The 19419-nt window shown below is 37.0% G+C and overlaps 1 protein-coding gene across 2 annotated transcripts in view; it reads left to right on the forward strand.

Moving 5' to 3' along the window:
• The window catches only part of CSMD1 (CUB and Sushi multiple domains 1), a 1104383-nt gene that overhangs the window by 359727 nt on the left and 725237 nt on the right, over positions 1–19419 (forward strand). The gene's annotated exons all lie outside the window — the stretch shown is intronic.

Consider the following 19419-nt stretch of genomic DNA (forward strand, 5'->3'; position numbering starts at 1 on the left):
ACCATTACTCTTGTGCTATCCTTGCTCTCACTGATTGTCTCTCCCCATCTTTCCTGTAGGCCCCCTTTAGGTACTGGAAGGCTGCTGTAAGGTCTCCCTGTAGCCTTCTCTTCTCCAGGCTGAACAACCCCAACTCTCTCAGCCTGTCTTCATAGGAGGGGTGCTCCACCCCTCTGGTCATCTTTGTAGTCACCCTCTGGACCCAAACCAACAGGTCCATGTTCTTCTTGTATTTGGGGTCCCAGAGCTGGATGCAGTACTCCAGCTGCTGTCTTACAAGAGCAGAGGGGCAGTGTCACCTCCCTCAACCTGCTGGCTGCTCTTCTTTTGATGCAGCCCATCAGTTGCAAGAATACAGTTGGCCTTCTGGGCTGTGAGCACACATTGCTGGCTCATGTTGAACTTCTCATCCACCAGTATCCCCGAGTCCTTCTCATCAGGGCTACTCACAATCTATTCTCCACCCAACCTGTATTTGTGCTGGGGATTACTCCGACCCATGTGCAGGAACCTGCACTTGGCCTTGTTGATGATCATGGGGTTTGTGTGGGGCCATCTCTCAAGCCTGTCAAGGTCCTTCTCGACCCTGGTTTAATATGACATAAATCACCTCAAAGCAGAGATGCCTGCCTGCTTTGACTTTACAATGGAATCTGAAGGGCTAATTTAGCTGTCTACAAGTTAAGCATTTTAGTGGTCAAATGGTTTGGGTTGGAAGGGACCTTAAAGATCATAAAGTTCAACCCCCCTGCATGGTCAGGGATATCTTTTACCAAATCAAGCCCCATCCAAAATATTTTTGAACACTTCCAGGGATGAGATTTCCACAGTTTCTCTGTTCTGGTGTCTTGCCACCCTCACTTTTAAAAATGTTATCTCAGTGGAAATCATTCTTATTTCATAGTTTATTTGAGAATGCTGTTATTTTAGACGATATTTAGTCTACAGATTTGAGGTTTTTTGATTCTTTGGGAATCTTCTATTTTAGAGGCTGGAGAGAAGTCATGAGACTTTCTGAAACAAAGTGGGGCAGCCTCCTCCTCCCACTTCTGTTTTGAGATGAAATACTGTTTTTGGAAGCAGAAACTTATGAGAAAACTGAGCTTTCTGCTTTAAAATGTGTGAATTTTTTCTTATTCCTTAAAAGACACAGCCGACTTAATATACCCTGTATGTGCAGCTGACTGGAGGAGCAGAGGAAAATTTGGCCAAGCATCCTCTTTAATTTTCTTAGGTGGCTGTAAGCACCAAGAAGGAGGCCGTCAGTTTGTGTCTTGTGTTCTTCAAAGTGGAGTAGACTTCTAAATTGACCAGCAATTAGGGGGGTTGTTCCTGGTTTTTTAGCTTCTCATGTAGTGGTCCTGTAATAGGGAACCTATTTTTTTAGCAGTAGCTTCCTTGGTTTTTAAAACTTCATTCTGCATATTTTTTATTTAAAAGTGTCAATTGTAATAAAACACTGAGCTGCCTTTTGGTGAAAAAAAAATTAGGCAGTGGGTGCTTGGACAGCTGTTGTGTGTAGGATACTGAAGTTCTCTTCAGTGCTGTCAAGTCAGCTCTGCTGTAGGAGTTTAGCAAATGGCAACAGTAATGCACTGAAACAAAGTGGAACATATTTCAGCACTGCACATGTGATCAGGCTTCACCTTGGCAAAGAACGAATCTTTCCAGCATTATGTTTTGTTGTGGGGATGTGGTTTTTTTCGTTCCAAAAATTTTCATATTTGCCCAAGGCCTACCCACGTGCTATCCTTTTCCAAGTTAAGTCATGATGAAATCTGCATGCAGAATGGTTTATTTATTGAAATAAGCCTGTAAATGAAAGGAGAAAAAGCCCCACTCTTGAATGTGAGAAGTTAAGTATGAGCTGAGCTCAGTCTGTTCACAGATTGAACAGTGTTGTTACTGGGACCGTCTACCTGAACTCTGTAACAACTGCAAGTTTTAAAGAGAATAGTTTGCTTATTGCATGCTTTTCAGTAGCAGGGTTTTCTGTGTTTGAGGTGTAGCTTTTAAAAGAAAATTGAGAATGAAACAAAAGCTAAAATATATTTCTCTGGTGTTATGCATTTGCAAAATTAAATGCCACAATCACCTTTTAAAGGGCACAGCAGTAATGCTTTTTGTAGTGCTTTGATCATACACAGCACTTTAAAGTCATTTCATTGCTTTAGCTGCCCCTAATTTCATCCTTTGGTTATTTTTTTAGACTTAGTTTATAACTAACAAAGAGGCTAAATCTTTTCCTTTAAAGGTAAGCTCTATATTATAGGCATTTTGACTTTGGATTGTGAGTACTATGGTCGGTGTAAGAGATGAGTGGGAAGAAAAGAGAAAATATACTCTTTGTTGGTTTAATAATTTCAAACTTTTTTCATGGAACTTCACAATCAGTCCAGAAATTAGTCACTTTTATACCCAGGTTTTTAATTTTTTCTGAGATACTGATCAGAGCCCCAAATACCAAAGGAGTTTATTTTATTTTTTTCATGATTGGTTGGTTGGGTTTGTTGTTTTGGTAGCAATGGAATCAATTCTGCTTCTAACAAGTTGAGGGACCTTTGAACCTCTAAACCCTGGATGTTGGGAGCTGTTCACTCAGAAAAACAAAAGCAGTAGAGGCATTTTTAAAGATAAAACAAAAAACCCAGCACAAAACGAAACCAGTGAAAACAGAACAAGCCATAAAGCATACATGGTAACTTAATAAACTCCAAGAGAGTAAACAGAGGATACAACCTGAATACAACCTTAGCCAAAAACTAATATAATATGAGAGGAAGATGTTGTGAGAAGTATTGCTGCGGACTTGCTTTGTGGGGTTTTTTGGTTGGTGGTTTGTGTAGGATTTGGGGTTTTTAATTTTTTTTATTTTATTCTACTAACAAAGGCAGAAACAAGGCACTGAAAAACATCCTCCCCCCACCAGCTTACCATTCTCAATTGCAGATCTGAGTTTGTACTTTGTAGGTCTGTAGATACAATGCTGCAGTTCTGTGTCAAAATAATACTGGGTTAACAGATTTAGGAAATTGCTAATTGTTTAGTGGGTGTCATGTTAATTAAATATACCATTACAGTCTTGGTGAAACTATTAATGATTGTAATTTCTGTATATCAGATGCCATATAAAATTTAAGAGCTCGCAACCATCAGTGGTTAGCAATAAGCAAAAATTTACAAGACTAAAGTATCTGATAAAACCACAGCACCTAGATGTAACTGGTGTGACTGGGCCCAGTGAGTTTGAAGTGTTCTCAGTTTGAAGAGATTTTGTGGAACTCTTTATTCCTACAGTGTAATGTGGTGTAAATTGCAAATTGTGATGTCAGTGAGGTTACAACATGGAAAAAATGTGAGTGCAGAGAGTTCTGATTAGTGTTTGCTTCAGTATTTTTTTTTTCAAACTGCTGACCTATCAAATGACTGTTCCCAGTCATGGGCTAAAACCACTACTCAAGTCAGTAAGTTGTTTGAGTATTCTTTCAGATCAAAGTTGACATTATGTAAATCTTTAAGAACAGAAGTGGCACGTTCCTTCAATCAGTGGACCACTTAAAGCAGCTGGCCAGCCTCATACTGGTACAAGGGGTAAAATACATTCTTCTGCGTTTGTGAATTGATGTAATGTAATCTGCTAGTAGCTGTGAGAAGGATAGTCCAAAATCAGCATCTTATTTAGTGTTTTGACATTTTGCTGGTTTTGTGCCATAATAGGCAAATTTGAGTTCAGTGGAAGTACAGTGCCAAAAATGTAGACTTACCAGAGAGGTAAAAGTGATGCCCCAGACAGGTTCATTAAACTCCATATCATCATTGCTTTAAGTGATAAGAGTCAGCAAAACTGGATGACAAGGTTAAATTGATTATGGCACAATGTTGAAAGTAACAGGTATGAAAAGTGAGGCGATGAGATTGTAGGTGGCACTAAGAAGGTGCATTGTAATCTGTTAGGTCCGGTGCACTGGGAATTCTGGTTGAGGTACCAGGAATGGTTGTGGGCTTGAACCTGTAATCACTAAAATGAAAAATAAATACCTGTGCAAGGTAGAATAACCCATGAGTAAGGCTGGTGTTAAGTTTACTTGGTGTGTTCTTGTGTGGGGTATTTGCATAAATATTTATAATACTTTTGAAACACCTACCAGCATTAATAATATATTACCAATAGTAAGAAAACCTAACAACTTTAACAGAACAGATAGTAAGGGCAAAATAATTATACCACATTATCAGATGTGTGAAGTGACAAAAGATACGCTAACAAAGCTGTGGTACCCTAACTTGCATCACATTAGTATCAAATTAATCACATCAAAAAGATCAGCAGTCACCCTGTGATGAACTGATACAAATGAAGAAATTAGTAAGGGAGGAGGAGAAAAACATTAGAATACAATAAATATGGAAACTTAATTTAGATTTTTTTTTTCATGTTTAGCTTATGTTGTGGAATAGTTCTCCTTGAAATTCTAACTTGTTTAGGGCCATACTTTGGAGGAAGGAAATTTGAAATATCTATAACGAAATATAGCAAGAGCAAGTTTCTTAATCAAAACCCAGGGGATTTCTTAAAGTCTGGGAAATTTCTAGGAGACTGGTTAACTGAGACTTACTATTGCATTACTTTACTGCATGTAGTAATACATATCTGTATGGACCTGGCAGGATGTCTCTGTTGCATAAAACAGGGTTGGAGCCCATTCTTAGCCCATTAACTTTGGATTATTGTTGTGTGCATTTGGGTTTTCGTAATAGTAAAGATGCTTTACCACTCAAGTCCTCAACCCACTGACATTGCAGCTGACTCAGTTTAATTCTCCTGTGACAGAGACTATGAGGTACTAGTTTCAGTGAAGTCTTAGCCGCTTATAAAATGGGGAAAACATCTGCAACAGGTGTTATACTCCAGAGATGCACTGAAAAGACAAAATGAAAAATATGGGAAACTGTGGGGAAAAAAAATAAATCCCCTTTTGGTTGCAGAGCTTATGCATCAGCTCTGTTGCTGAGCTTAGGTTATTCATCTGTAGCCTTTACCCTCTGGTGATCAAGAACCAGGCAGAACATGTACTGGGATAACAGTGCTTCCCTCTCGTAGTGACATTCTCCTATATACTTTTCCCAGCCAGCATTGCACGTTGCCAAGATTAATTAGGTGAATCTGGAAAGAAAAGTCCTGTTTTCTATTATGTTAGTGAAGCAGGGAGGTTTCCCTCCCAGGCTGACTCAAAACAAGCCTGTTACCTTTCCTCAAGGTAGAGAGGGAAAATTGCGTGTCTGCCACACAAAATACTAACAAAACATATTTGTCCCTGTGCACCAGGAGGACAAAAAAAAAATCAAAATTGTCACCATGTGTAACAGTACCATCTGCTGACTTCTGCCATAACGCTTGCACGCTTCATTCTAAACAAAGTACATATCTGCATATTAAATTGTTTGTGGTCTAAATTTTTGTTGTGCTAGAAGTTTTAATCCATTTTTCCATTTTGCCTTTGTGGTAGTTTGAACATCTGAAGTATTATGAGCTGTATTTTGATAATTCAGTTCACATTATCAAGCTATAAAGTATTTCTTAAAGCAAACAAACAAAAATTCTTTTAACAGAAGCAGGTTACCCCTTTGAGTACTTTCTCAACCAGGAAGTAGTTTCTAGAAAAATAAATAACTGATGATTGGTTTTAATTCAGAATCCTATGGACCTATCCTACTTTTAAGACATGTTATATAAGACTTTACTGACTAGGGAAGATTACTGAACCTGACTTTTCATGAAGTACCAAGTCACTTGGAAGGTTCTTGTGCAGTCATGAATTCTCTCCATTCTTCTTTCCTTTTGATTGGCAAAAAAGCCCACAAACCCTCAGATTACTGAATGTCTTATTAATTTACATCAGCCATGTTGCCTTTATCTGAAGTGGCAGAGCTGTGGAGGTTACATTGCAGAAGCCTGATAGATAGCTTATATTAAATTTTAAGACTTGACTCCAGATCACTATGGACTGTAGCCACAGCACTCAATTTGAACAGTTCTAAAGAAAGTGATTGGTGATGTTGCTGGTACTAGAGAAAAGGCATGGTGAGGACAACTTGTATTGGTTGTCAGAATCTTTAATTCTGTTGATTAAATGCTTTTTGTGGGGGGGTTTCTGAGTAATCAAGCAAGTAGTTGCATATTATACTTAGATTAATGTAATTTATACAACATTGATAAGAATGATGAAATTGTTCACTACTGTTAGGCTGACACATGACTTACCTGAAACATCTTTTATTTTTCTTATAACAAAGTTATAGCTCTCTATTTCCATATCATTTCATAGACTTTAAAATGTGTGTAAGCAGGGGATTTCTAATGGAAACGAACATCTGAAACAACAGCACTACATCAATGTAGTCCTGTCTTCTTTCTATTTAAAAACTTCACAAGAAGTTCTCTTTCTTGTTAAGTTAGGCTTCCAAAGGGTTCTACTGTAAAATTCCCATTCCAGGGTTTTATTTCTTCAGAGAGTAACTGGGAATCAATGGTTGAGTGGCCAATCAGTGGCTGAACCCTAGATTAGCCTCTAAATCACTTTGTCATCAGCTTTTTCTGTCTGTAGAAGTACAATTAGTTTGACTGTCTTACAGGGATTTTGCAATATTTTATTAAAAAATACCACAGAAGAATAAGAACCTTACTTTTATGTAGTATATGGGGATATTAAATCTAACCTTAGATTCATAAGAAAATGTTAAAGAATCTCAACAAAACAAAACTGGAAAACTGCAAAACAACAGTTAAGGCATGAAGAGCCTTTTTTTGTTGTTTTGCAACTGAATTCTAAATGGTACACCTGAAACTTCTGAATGCTGGGTAAAAAAAAGGTAGTGGACATAACTCCTAAATGGAGTTTGGAGTTACTCCAAACTCCTTCTCCCCAAACCACACAGTCACTTTCTTCAGCTGTTTTGCTTTGTGGTTTTTTTTTTGTTAATGGCCATATGTAGAGCCTGCGTTCCCTAGACCATTTTTTATTTTTGACTTGTCCCTAATAACCTCAATTGACTTCATTTTGATGTCTTCATATCCTAGATAAAGTTAGTGTTTATAATTACTGTCCATCTGAATATTTTCCTTTAAAGGGGCCTGATAAGAAATAGTTACTTGGACAGACAGGTTTCTGTATACGGAGAAATTTTAAGTGAACTGAATTGTAATGATTTTATATGGCTTTTGTATAAACACTAAGACTTTATAGGATTCTAGAAATCTACTATACTTCATTTTCAATACCTTTAATGTTGAACCACATTTAAAATGTGTAATGAAGAAATTATTTTAACCTTAAAACTAGTATTACTTCTCCTAGTCACATGTACTGTCAAAGATACTGAAAAGACAAAGAGGGAGGTAAAGATGCTTGCTGTAAGCAATTGCATGGGCCATTAGTTAAAATGAGTGTTTAAAAGGATAAATGATGCCCCTTCAGATTATAAACACAGAACTAAATTAATAAAAATCCATAACTCAGCACAGTTGTTTTATGATCACTAGTTAGGTGTTTGAACCCCTAGCTGAAACATGAAAACTGAAAGTCTGTTAGAGTACTGTAACATATAATTAAATTCTGTTGTTAAAACATCTGATACGTTATACTATGATACCGGTCTCATTGTCACATTTATACTGAAATGTTCGTAATTCAGAATGAGTAATATATTACTCATGTGTAGGAAACTTAGGAAATAATATAAAAAATAGATGGAAATGTATGTCTGCTTCTGTTGCTTCTTGCACACATAAAGTAGAAAGCCAGTACACAGCCATAGAAACACCAGTAATTTGGCATTAATAAACAAATGAAGGGAGATCTTTTAAACTATGTTCTTCTCACAAAAAGACTTGGAGTTTTTATCAAAACCCCTCTCTCTTTCATTTATTGTTCCTTAGGCCTTCATGTATTATTCATATAACCATAGCTCAGGTATTTCTGTTTAAGCAAAGCTCTTGAGTGTTTACTGTGATGGAAGCAAGATACTCTTATAAATTTTGGGCATTCTGTTTGTGCAGCCATTATCTGCTTAACTGCAAAATGTGCTTCTCCAGAATAAATATATTCTCCATTAGTATAATGCTCTGTTGCTGTAAATTATTTGTCCTCATAGTTTTATTTCTTGTTGTTTGTTTACCGTCTTTTCTTCTGTATCTCAGCTTGAATTGGCTTCTAGTACACTTGCTGCAGGACTTTGGTGGTTTGTTTTTTTTTGTTGGAAAGTGTCTTTAGAGTGGCAGGAAGTGAAAAATTTTTATTAATAATTAGGTTGGTTGCTATACCTCTTTCTGAATGTTAAACCTAATATGACATTGTTGGCAGCTCTACCTTTGAGAGGCTATGCAGATAGAAGTTAGAGCAATCTCATTTGGCAGCTCTACCTTTATTGAGAGGCTATGCAGATAGAAGTTAGAGCAATCTCATTTGCTGTGAAGACTCAGTCAAAACGTTTAACGTAGTGGTACAGTTTCTTTTCTGAAGTTTAGAAATTGACAACAAACTATAGACAGCCTTACAGGCCTTTATGGTTTGAGAGATACCACAGAAGTCCTTGTGCAACTGTTGTACTGCTTGCATTCTGATATCGAAGTGATCTTTTCCTTGCTTCCCTCCCACAATTAAACAGGCCATAAACTAATGAAGCAGATGGTGATCCTCCCTTCTTTCTGCAGTAGATTGCACAGCAGCATCAGACCCCTTGGGAATAGAAGAATGTCTCTCTTCCAGTGGAAGATTGCCCTTGAAACAATGCAAATATCATTCCTAAAATTTCTAAAATAGAATCCAGTGTTCCATTTCAAGACACGTCTTATCTCTTTCCTACTTTTCTAGAAACCTTTTCAGAAAAGGTAGGTTGTAGTCCATTGGATGAGTTGTAGATACTAAACAGCAGGAACTATATAGAACTACTGTTACGTGAGTAGTAGACAGCTACTCTGACTACAGTTTTCAAATCGGCTAAGTAATTTGCCTTCAGATGAGGTGATGGGCTGAGTGCAATCCTGCAATATCTGCTTTGGATTGAGCACTATTCAAGGGTTTTGTAAGCAGCCTGAGGAAGGAACAGGTAACATTTAGCTACAAATGACATTGAAGTAGCTTCAAGACCATGATTCAAAGGTATAAGCATAAACAGGGGAAATGTTGTGAAGGAAAAATAAGACCCTCAAATAAACAGGATGGCAGTCAAAAAAAGGCAATGAAAAAACTCCTTACACTTATATATTCCTTATAAAATTATTTATTATGCTTATATATTCATTATAGGAATAATAATCTTTGCATATGTGTTACACATTTCAGGAGAGACTGACTAAAAAGTTTTACCCTAGGAAATGGTCTAGAAGCTTGTAATGGATCATGAGGGAGCATAACTCCATTCTATTGAGGGGGGGGGAGGGAGGAAATCAGTGCTACGGTTAGATATGTGAAAATTGAGCATAAGTTAAAGAATTCTGAAATATTCTTCTGTATGCTTCTGCTAAGGGCCTGGGCCTGAATTTTGCATCTTGCTCTAGGCACCACAATTCTAGAAATATGTAGACAAAAAAATGTCCAAAGAAGAGCAACAGAAATAGTGAGAGAGCAAAACAATTTAACCAAGCCTGTTAAAGGGAATGATACTCGAATCTTGACAAGGGAAAATGTGATAGTCTTCATGTATGTAAAGAAACAAGAAGTATAAAAAAGAATGACAATTAACTCTTTCACATATCTGATGCAAACAGAGCAAGCATCGAGATTTAGCATGGGTTTAGTTATGAAGTTCTTTCCAGCTCTTTTTTTGATTAGTACAGTGGTTAAAATTAGCTTACCTGCATTCTTGAACTGTATTGTTAAATAGCTGCTGTTGCTCCAAAGGAGCTGTATGTTTATGGAGCTGCACTGGGAAATATAAGTGTATATAGATAAAAAAATCTTTTAAACTTATGAGTTGTGCCTAGTTAGTTACCAGAACTTTCTTACACAATTCACTGTTTAATTTGTACCATTATGGTTACTATAGTGATCTTAATTTCATGAAACTTCGTAGTCAGGAAAGACTAGAAACAGGGAAATCTTCCAATTACCTTGTTTCTATTGCAGTCCAAATATCCTGGAATTTCAATTTCTTGTGAAATGGAATTTGTTTTCTATGGTTCACTTCCTTGATAATACTTTGTTCAGTTTCATAATGCCTGATGAAAGCCACTCCAAATATTTTTTTTCTAGCTAGTTACAGCTCTGAATAAGTAAGATTAGCACGTGACTATCCTATTACAGCTGTAGTACAAGTATGCTACACTTGCGGAACCAGTGGTGTAATGAGTGAAAACATAATTGTTAGGTATTTACACACTTAGCTGTAAAATTCATGCCTAAACATTGTCTCTGTTTAAAACGTATAAGTCATTTTTTAAAATCGTTATAAACATGTCCATAATACCTCAGTGTAGCATGGCATGGAGTAAAAGTGGTGGTAATGATGTCCTGCAGCTATGTGGAGTTGGTATATGAAAAAAAAAATATCTGCTTTTACAAACACCATTTTTGTGATTAAAAAAAGAAATAATGATCTGACATTATCTTAAAAACTCTTCCCATTGATTAGAATAATACAGAAAGCTTTTGCTTGTTTTCTTTCTGAAGGAAAGGATTTGGAAAGTGGGAATAAAATCTGGTGACTTGCATTTAAGTTGGCCCAAAAAGCAACACTACTTCTATTTTTCTATCCATGCATGTTGCAATAAAAAGGTTAGTTTGGATAATATGAGATAGATGACAACTGTAATTTGTATTAGAAATATAAGTAAAAATGTTAAATTCTAAATGTTTTAGCCTAATTATGGGATGTTTCTTTACTCTCGATCTTGTTTTTAAACTCATCCTGCAAACTTGTTCTTCTGAAATACTTAATGCTGCTTCTGTAACTGAACTGTCATGATTTCTAGGAGTACTGTTTATCAGAGCGGTATAGTTGTATATTCCCAGTATGTGAAATGGTCTCTGGAATGTGTAGGGATAGAAAGAAGTGAAGAGCATTACTTCTGGGAGAAACTCTGAGCAAATTGGTAACACTGTTACTTGAAGTCCTCTTGCTTCAGTTGTTCAGAATACAGAACATGAAAATTACACTGAAATCAAGACTTGCAAACCAACATAAATATGACTTTAAGAAAAAAGTGGACCTTTTAGCAGAACCCATTTGTTCTGACTCATTCATCTTGCTTTATCCACTATAGTTCAGATGCAGCAAGAGCTTGAGACAAATTGCATTGTTTCTAAGTTGATCAATTAAGTATTACATTTTCAAAACCAGTATTAGCTTAATCTTACTCCCACTGGTGTCGGTAGCAGTTCTCATGGGGAATAATGGTTAGTAGTATATTGAGTTTATTTGAAATTTACACTCTTAATCAGCTATTTTGTTTCTGGAGGAGCTATTCATATGGATACATTTAAGTAAATGTAGGTTATGTGGGTGGAAATCGTGCCTTCTAATGCAAAATCTTTTTTCTCTTTAGAATTGTAACTTTTTCATCCAGTCTGTCTAATCCTTGCATTTGAAATATCATATGAGATTGTAATGTTAATCACAGAATAAAGGGAGATTGTGTAGCCAAAATGCATCCCCAAACTGTCCAAGAAAATAAAAGCAAAGAAATCTTCCTTAATTTTATACTTTTTTTTTTTTTGGCTCTGAAGATGATGCATTTGTGTTCTTTTTAACATGTCTTATGGACATATTTAATTAAGACTAAGGTGGTGGTAATTTCTGGGGCTTGATTTCATGGTAAAACATCGTTGTGGGGTTTTTGGTTGGGTTTTTTGGTTGGGTTTTTTGGTTGGGTTTTTTGGTTGGGTTTTTTGGTTGGGTTTTTTGGTTGGGTTTTTTGGTTGGGTTTTTTGGTTGGGTTTTTTGGTTGGGTTTTTTGGTTGGGTTTTTTGGTTGGGTTTTTTGGTTGGGTTTTTTGGTTGGGTTTTTTGGTTGGGTTTTTTGGTTGGGTTTTTTGGTTGGGTTTTTTGGTTGGGTTTTTTGGTTGGGTTTTTTGGTTGGGTTTTTTGGTTGGGTTTTTTGGTTGGGTTTTTTGGTTGGGTTTTTTGGTTGGGTTTTTTGGTTGGGTTTTTTGGTTGGGTTTTTTGGTTGGGTTTTTTGGTTGGGTTTTTTGGTTGGGTTTTTTTTTTTTTCCTTACAAGGATCTAAAAGTTAACATACATTAGTTATCCTGTTGTATGAATGTGTCTATACTATTTTTCTGGTTACTTGTGGGAGTGCAGCACTAATAAATAAGACCAACATAAAAATGTATGCTTTGATTTAATAGAAGTAAATTATTTGTTTATGAAAATGTACATCACCTAAAGCATTACTACACTAATGTCTGCTAGCTTTCATGACCTGAGGTGTAAAGGAAGTTTCTAATGGTAAAAATATCTATTGAGATTCCTGTGGTCTTACTCTGCTACTGCTTTCATATGATTATGTAATTAAAAAAAACCTCACCCTATCTGTCTTATGTCCATAAACACTTGCCTCTTTTGGAGAATATTAGCCACAGAAGGACGCTTCTCCCTCTGTAAACTGGTGTGGATCTTTCACCATTCCATTTTAAATGCGAAAAATTACTATGTGGGTTTGTGTTAGAATAGTCTAAGTCTTTTACTTTCATAGCAGCACTTCTTGTGTAGGTTGGGTAGGGTTGTTTCAACAATGAACATTTCCCTGGTCTGCTGGGAAAGGTGATACAGCTATGTGGCCATGAACTCAGCACCAGATGGTGGCAGGGGGCTTCAGGGAAATGACAGCCATTATTTTACCATTATTGTTCTATTAACATTCATGATCTTGTACTGTCACTTTTTCTCTCCTGTATTTCTCTACATTACCGTCTTGTAACTTTAGGGACATGGTGACTTTATAATATGTATGTAGATACTTTAAGGACTTCTGAGGGGTTAGATGAAGATTCTGTATAACCTATCCACTTTGAAAAGTATGAGGCCTTTTTTTGGTGCTGGTACAACTGCCAAAAATTTTTGAATACTTAAAATGTAAGTTATCTAATTGTATATTAAAAAAAAAAAGCATACGTAGGCAGAATAGCCTGAGATAAGCTGTTTATAATCCTCCAATCAGTGTTTCTTTACTTTTACATTCTACGGTATGTGGCTTTTTAACATTTTAAATGCTTGTGAGAAAGTAAAAATGCAGACAATTCGTAACAGTGGATTCCTAAATATTATTAATAAATAAAAGACTGGATAACTTGTTTCATTTGTTCTGAAACTTGATAGCTTGAGGCTACACTGTGAGCTCTTCCCAAGCCATCAGACTGTTTACCTACAGTTTGGTGACTTCCAAATCCATGATCCACTTCTTTGTTAGATGATTGAGACTGCATGTAGTTCTCTCTTAATTTCATTTAGTTACTACTTATATTTTTGATGTCTACAAGGTTTCATGACTCCCATGGAGTTCTATTGAGAAATACGGTTCGGTGGGTTTGCTTTTTAGCAAAGGGCCCTGTGTGTCTGAGAATTGTGTGCATATTCTTAGGTTGTGTAAGTTGAGCAGACACAGTTTGATCTTTTTTTAATGACAACTTCGCTACCTGCTCTGCTACCCCCAAAAAATCTATTTCCCCCACTTGCCTTTCTGAATGTCATCTTGTCTAAGAATGAATGCTGTTATTCATAAGACTTAAAGGTTGCTCTTGCGGCTGTGAAGTTTTAATTTGAGGCCTTTTACTAGGCTAATTTCAATACACATTCCATCATATTCACAGTTCTTAGTGATGCCATATTATGCCCAATTTATGCATCTCTGTGTTACAAGAAATATCATAAGAATATATGCACCTTGGCTGGCACAATTTGTAACTCAGGACTTTTTTTAAGGGTGTTTGTTGTTTGTGTGTTTGCCATAGAAAAAGCTTTCCATACTGAGGAAGGTATAATCACTTACTGACACAAAATGCTCATTTTAATATCAGAGAAGAACACTATTCATCTCAACTTACATTAGCCATCTAGGCTGCAATTCAGTGCAAGCCTGACACCTAATTATGCTTGTTTATAGATGTTTGTATGTGTATATGGTATCTTAACTCCTACTCCAAAGTCAACACTATCTGGCCCAGGACCTGTCCCGATTACTACCCTGTTAATGACCTGGAGGAGGAGATGGAGCAGACCATCAAGTTTGCTGGTAACACCAAACTGGGGGGTTCATTCAGTTTGCTCAACTATAGCACCTAACATCTATTTAGTTGACTATGACACTGGCAGAATAGTCCAAAAGTCAACAAGGACAAATATTAAATTCTCCACCTGTAATGGACTAAATCCTTTTCCCAGTACCGGTTGGATACTGACTGGCTGGGCTGCAGCTTTGCTGAAAGGGACCTGGGGTCCTGGCACACAGTTGGCTGAAGGTGAGCCAGCAGCGTGCACTGGTGATGATGAAGGCTCACAGCACAGTGGGCTGTATCAACAGGAGCATAATCAGTAGGTTAAGGAAGTGATTTTCCACTCCTGCTCCCTTTGCTTGGTGCTTACTAACCCCCCTAAGAATACTGCATCCAGTTTTTGCTCTTTTAATGCAAGGAAGACATTAATAGACTGGAATGAATTTGGTGTAGAGGTACCAACTTGCTCCACTTAGCCTGTAAGGAAAGGCTGGGAGAACTGTGCTTCCTTAGCCCTGGAGAGGAGATGGCTTCAAGGGGACTTGGCAGCAGCCCCTTAGTACCATACAGGGAGGTTGCTGGTAAGATGGATCCAGGATCTTTATTGAGAGAAACAGTGGGAGGGAAAGGCAGCAGCCCTAATGGGAAACAAAGGGAGTCCCAGTTGGATGAAAGACTTACCATGAAGATGATCAAGTACTGAAGCAGGTTACCCAGTGATGTTTTATAGTTTTTGTCTTTGGGGGTTTTCAAGATCTGACTGGGAAATGCAGTCAGCAACTGGGACCAAAGTCAGTGTTTAACTCTGCTTTAAGCTCGAGGTTGGTTCCTGACACATCTTCTAATCTGAATTATTTTTATGAAAGGGATTGCTTGCATTTATGGAAATTGAAGTGCGTCCTAGGTGTTAACTTCATGGTGAGCTGATTCACTCTGCTGACTACGGATTAGATCTCTGTTGACTATATAGAACATTTAGACAACCCATGCATCTGTAGGTGTCTTCACATAAATTTCTTAATCTTAAACTGATTCTTTATCTGTAAAAGTATTAGAACTCCAATCTGTGGAATTTAGACTCCCTCCTTTAAAGGAGAGAATCAGACACCCCTGAAGAGCTTTCATCTCAGTTTTCTTAGCAAACTATTTTAGGATGAGATGAATCACTTCTGGTGCCGTTTATTTTCTACCCCAAAAGCCTATATTTAAAAAAGGAAAATCATGTTGAAATTTCAATTTTTTTACTTATTGGTATGAAAATCTGTTATCCTCAAAAATGCTAAGCATTTCACAGATGCTTCAAAATATTTATATATAAAAAATCAAGTCCTCCTTGTATTCAACCCAAATAAATTATTACTTATTTTAGAAAATTTGTAATAAAATCTGTTGAACTCTTCCTACAATCCTCAGTGTCTGAACTGAAATGCTACATACTGGTTAACTTCCAAATGCTTGCTCAGGTATTGACCTCTTTTGAAGAAAATTGTTGTACTCCAGAGACATGGCCACTGTACTTAAATAATTTGATGTTTCAAAATTTTTGGAAAGAAAATAGGCATTGTTGTATAACAGGGATACATAAAATAAACTGCCATTTGCCTGTTTCATGTAGGAGAGGAAGACTTGGGCTGAGGTACTCCTTGTTACTTATTGATGGTGAAAAAAATTAATGGTTTAGCACAGCAATTTGTGACACCTAATTATTTGCTTCACTACACTACTTTGATTTGCTGAGCAATTATTTCAATTAGGGCTAGCTGCAGAGTTAGGGCCAAGTACCAAGTCAGGCTGAATCTCATACTGCGCTAGTGTTGCGTCAGATAATACGCTATAAAATAAAGATGTTAAGTTCTGTTAGTTGCTGATTTCTTTGTTTTAGAAGACAAGGTATTTAGCAGCAGAAATCACCCCCGCACACTGAAGGACAGAGGGCAGATTTGTGATGGCAAGTAAAATAGTAGACACAGTGTCACAACTTGAAATACTTCTTTGAGTCTCTACCACTTCTAGTAGACAGTACTGCCATCTGGGAGTCAATCTGTGTGACTGTGCACAGTCTGAGTCGTTTGGGAGTTAATCTTCCAAGCCACTAAGTGCCCTCAGTGTCAGATGACTTTACCAGAAGATAATTATCCTCAACACTTCATAAAATCAAGGTTGTGTCTTTGAACTTCAGTATTCATTTGAGGTATAAAAATGCCAATTTGACACCAAAATTTGTTAATACTTCTAAAGATACTGCAAAACTTTGCTAAGATATGTATGTTCATAGCACTTTATAGTTGTGTCCATACTTGATGGCTAATAGAAAGTAGCTTTGGAGCTACTTTGTCAAATGTGAAAAGATTAACGTATTATTTTATATTAAATATGTAAATGGATTTTTGTTCATCTGGACCATGGATTTCCACTTTTTCCTATTTTTTAGTTATGTTTTAGTTATTCAGAAACAATGCTTTCTTTATTTGATTTGACAAATGTGAAGAATTATTAAAGAGCCCCTTTCTGTTTAGTATTTAGAAGATACATGGACTTCATTTGCTGTTACATAAAATCATACTCTTGTACATCACACCACTCCTGCAGCAACAGCAAATCCTGCTTAAAGGTATTTTTGTTGAAATAATAAGCATCTGTGGCATGATCCAACTTGTATTGAGAACAATTTCAGTGCTGTTGGTACTCAGTGTCACTTTGTCTTGCTTTGCCTAAAATATTACCAGTTTATCATAATTAACCTATCTTTTTGATAATATACGTTGAAATTGTTTGCATACTAGCAGCTTTTTATGTATACAGTAACTTGTTTTGTAGGCTGTTGTGAGAAAATAATTGCAGCTGATGAGAACCTGCTCTTAATTTACAGGCTGTTTTTGTCAGCTGGAATGAGTTGGTTTGAGGGTTTGTTTACATTGATTCAGACTCCGCAGAGAGTCACAGTTTCTGTCACTCATTGATTTTTTTTTTTTTGCTTCTTTGTGTATTCTTTTCCAGTTTACCTCCCTGAAGTAAGTTCCTTTAAAAGTCAATCTTCAAGCTCTTTTCTACTACATAAAAACAAAAAAACAACCCCAAAACAATAAAAAAGAAATACAACCCTTCAGTTCCCTGCTAATGAAAGGGATGCAGTCTGAGAGGCAGCAGACAGCTGCCCCGTGAGATTTTTGTAATAACTGGGCAGCTGAGAAGCCCAGATGCCCCAAGCAGGCTCAGCAAATGTTACCTGCTTTCTTCATGTATAGACAAATAGGTGAGGAGCACAGGAGCCTCTGCTACCACAGGAGAAAGTGACCAAGGAGCAGCAGAAGGAGCTTGGGAGAGCTGTTGGCAGGGGCAAGAGCAGTGAGGTAGTAGAATACTGGAAGACATTCAACCCGATCATTTAGGAAACCAATTATTTCAAAGCCTGTGTTTCTCACAACTGTGAAAAAAGAATTCTGTGGTGTTAAATAACCAATTCTGAACTGAAAGTGCAGTTCAAAGTTGATTTTTTTTTTTTAATTGGAGTTATTGATAAAATGGTACGGAAAATACAGGGGTCCAAAAAACACAACAGATCCAGAACTGTCCCTTATTAAGAACTGCTCTCTTTCTAGATTAACCTGCATTTTATTATCAGGTTCAGTTAAGTGTAATAGCAACAGATAAGTTTATCAAAAGAGTCTGTAATTTACACTTTGTGCATTCCATGTAAGTTCAGCAGTGTGGCGTAAGCCAAATGCTGGCTGCAGTAACTGGAAAACCTTGATCAGCTACTTTCAAAGGGAGTGAGGAGTGTCAGACAATCTAAAAGGAGCCAGATGTAGGGAAAAGAAAATTCTGTCAGGTAAGACCACTGTGGTATATAACATGGTGTATCTACAGTGACATTTAGAGCAAATAAAGCTACTAATCAATGCCTAACAAAAATACCTCTGCTGGAGGCTAATTAGCATCGCAAAATATCTGCAACAGAAATTAATTTTAATGAAGGTGTATCTGGATGCGTATACAACAACTAATGAAAGAAATCCTCTGAAACTTTATCACATCTGCTCCATAAGCAGCAGCTGTAACAGATTACATGTAGAGATTGTGGCAATTGGTCAGCAATGTGTGTGAGTAGTTTTGAGGCTGAGGAAGTCACAGCATATGTGACTAACAGGGAATACTTTGCCACTGGCGAAGGGGCGTTTAGCATTGCTGGTGTGGGTGAATTGGGCACTGTTCATGCATCTAGAAAGCAGGATGACACAGCATCTTTGTTCTATGCTGGCGTAGTCAGGAGATCAGAACAGTTTCAGAGAGAGGGGAAAGAATTGGATCTCTGCTTATCCTGTCCGAACGTGAAGAGGTGAGGAGATGACTTCAGGAGTTCTGAAATACAGTCCTGTGACATGGAAGCAGTATAAATGCACATCTTTTTAGGATGGACAGGAGGTTATAAAGTCACCATTATGGATTGCTGGCCTGCCTGTGCTGAAACCGTATGAGAATCTGAGCTGTTCCTGCTCACAAGGTGCTCTATAAATTATTATGCACCAGCTGGCAATGTGCCACATGCAAATGGATGGGGATCAGCAAAACTATATTTCCAGAGTTTTATTCTGGGAACTGCTGCATCACTCAGAGCAGTGGAAGGGTGCTGCTTTTTAAAAGTGAGAATACACAATCTCTTCTGTATTATTATATAGAGCCTGGGTTGCTCCCAGTTAATGTGCTTAGGTGCTTTTTGGATCTCTAGTCAAACAATCTGTGTAGAGAATATTATGAGTCCTACTCTCAGAGTTTTCTCATATGGAAAGTACTGTTAATACCAGAGAAAGGATTATTCCTTCAATGAAGGATTGACCATGGAATATCTTATGCCTTCTAACCACGCTACAGGAGACACGACAGTAAAAGTACACAACTTTGCTTTTTGTAGTAGAAAACTGCTGTGGAACGGTTGAACAGAATCTGATCATCAAATTTCCAGCAAAATATAACAAAATAGTCTGTGGGCAAAGAGCTTTGCAATTCATGAGGAAGCTTTATACAAACAAATGTCTCATCCGGTTTACACTTCATATTTTGTTTAGTGTGATACTACTAACAAAAAAAACCCCTCTAAAAATAACGTATTCTTGTCAAGACACCTATTTTCTCACTATACATTTATTACCAGCTTATTTCAGTAGCAAACCCACTATTTATTGCATTTTAGTTAGGAGAATTGGGTAAATAGTACT

This window comes from Calidris pugnax, unplaced genomic scaffold (genome assembly GCF_001431845.1).
Source record: "Calidris pugnax isolate Ruff unplaced genomic scaffold, ASM143184v1 scaffold141, whole genome shotgun sequence".
NCBI classification, from domain to species: domain Eukaryota; kingdom Metazoa; phylum Chordata; class Aves; order Charadriiformes; family Scolopacidae; genus Calidris; species Calidris pugnax.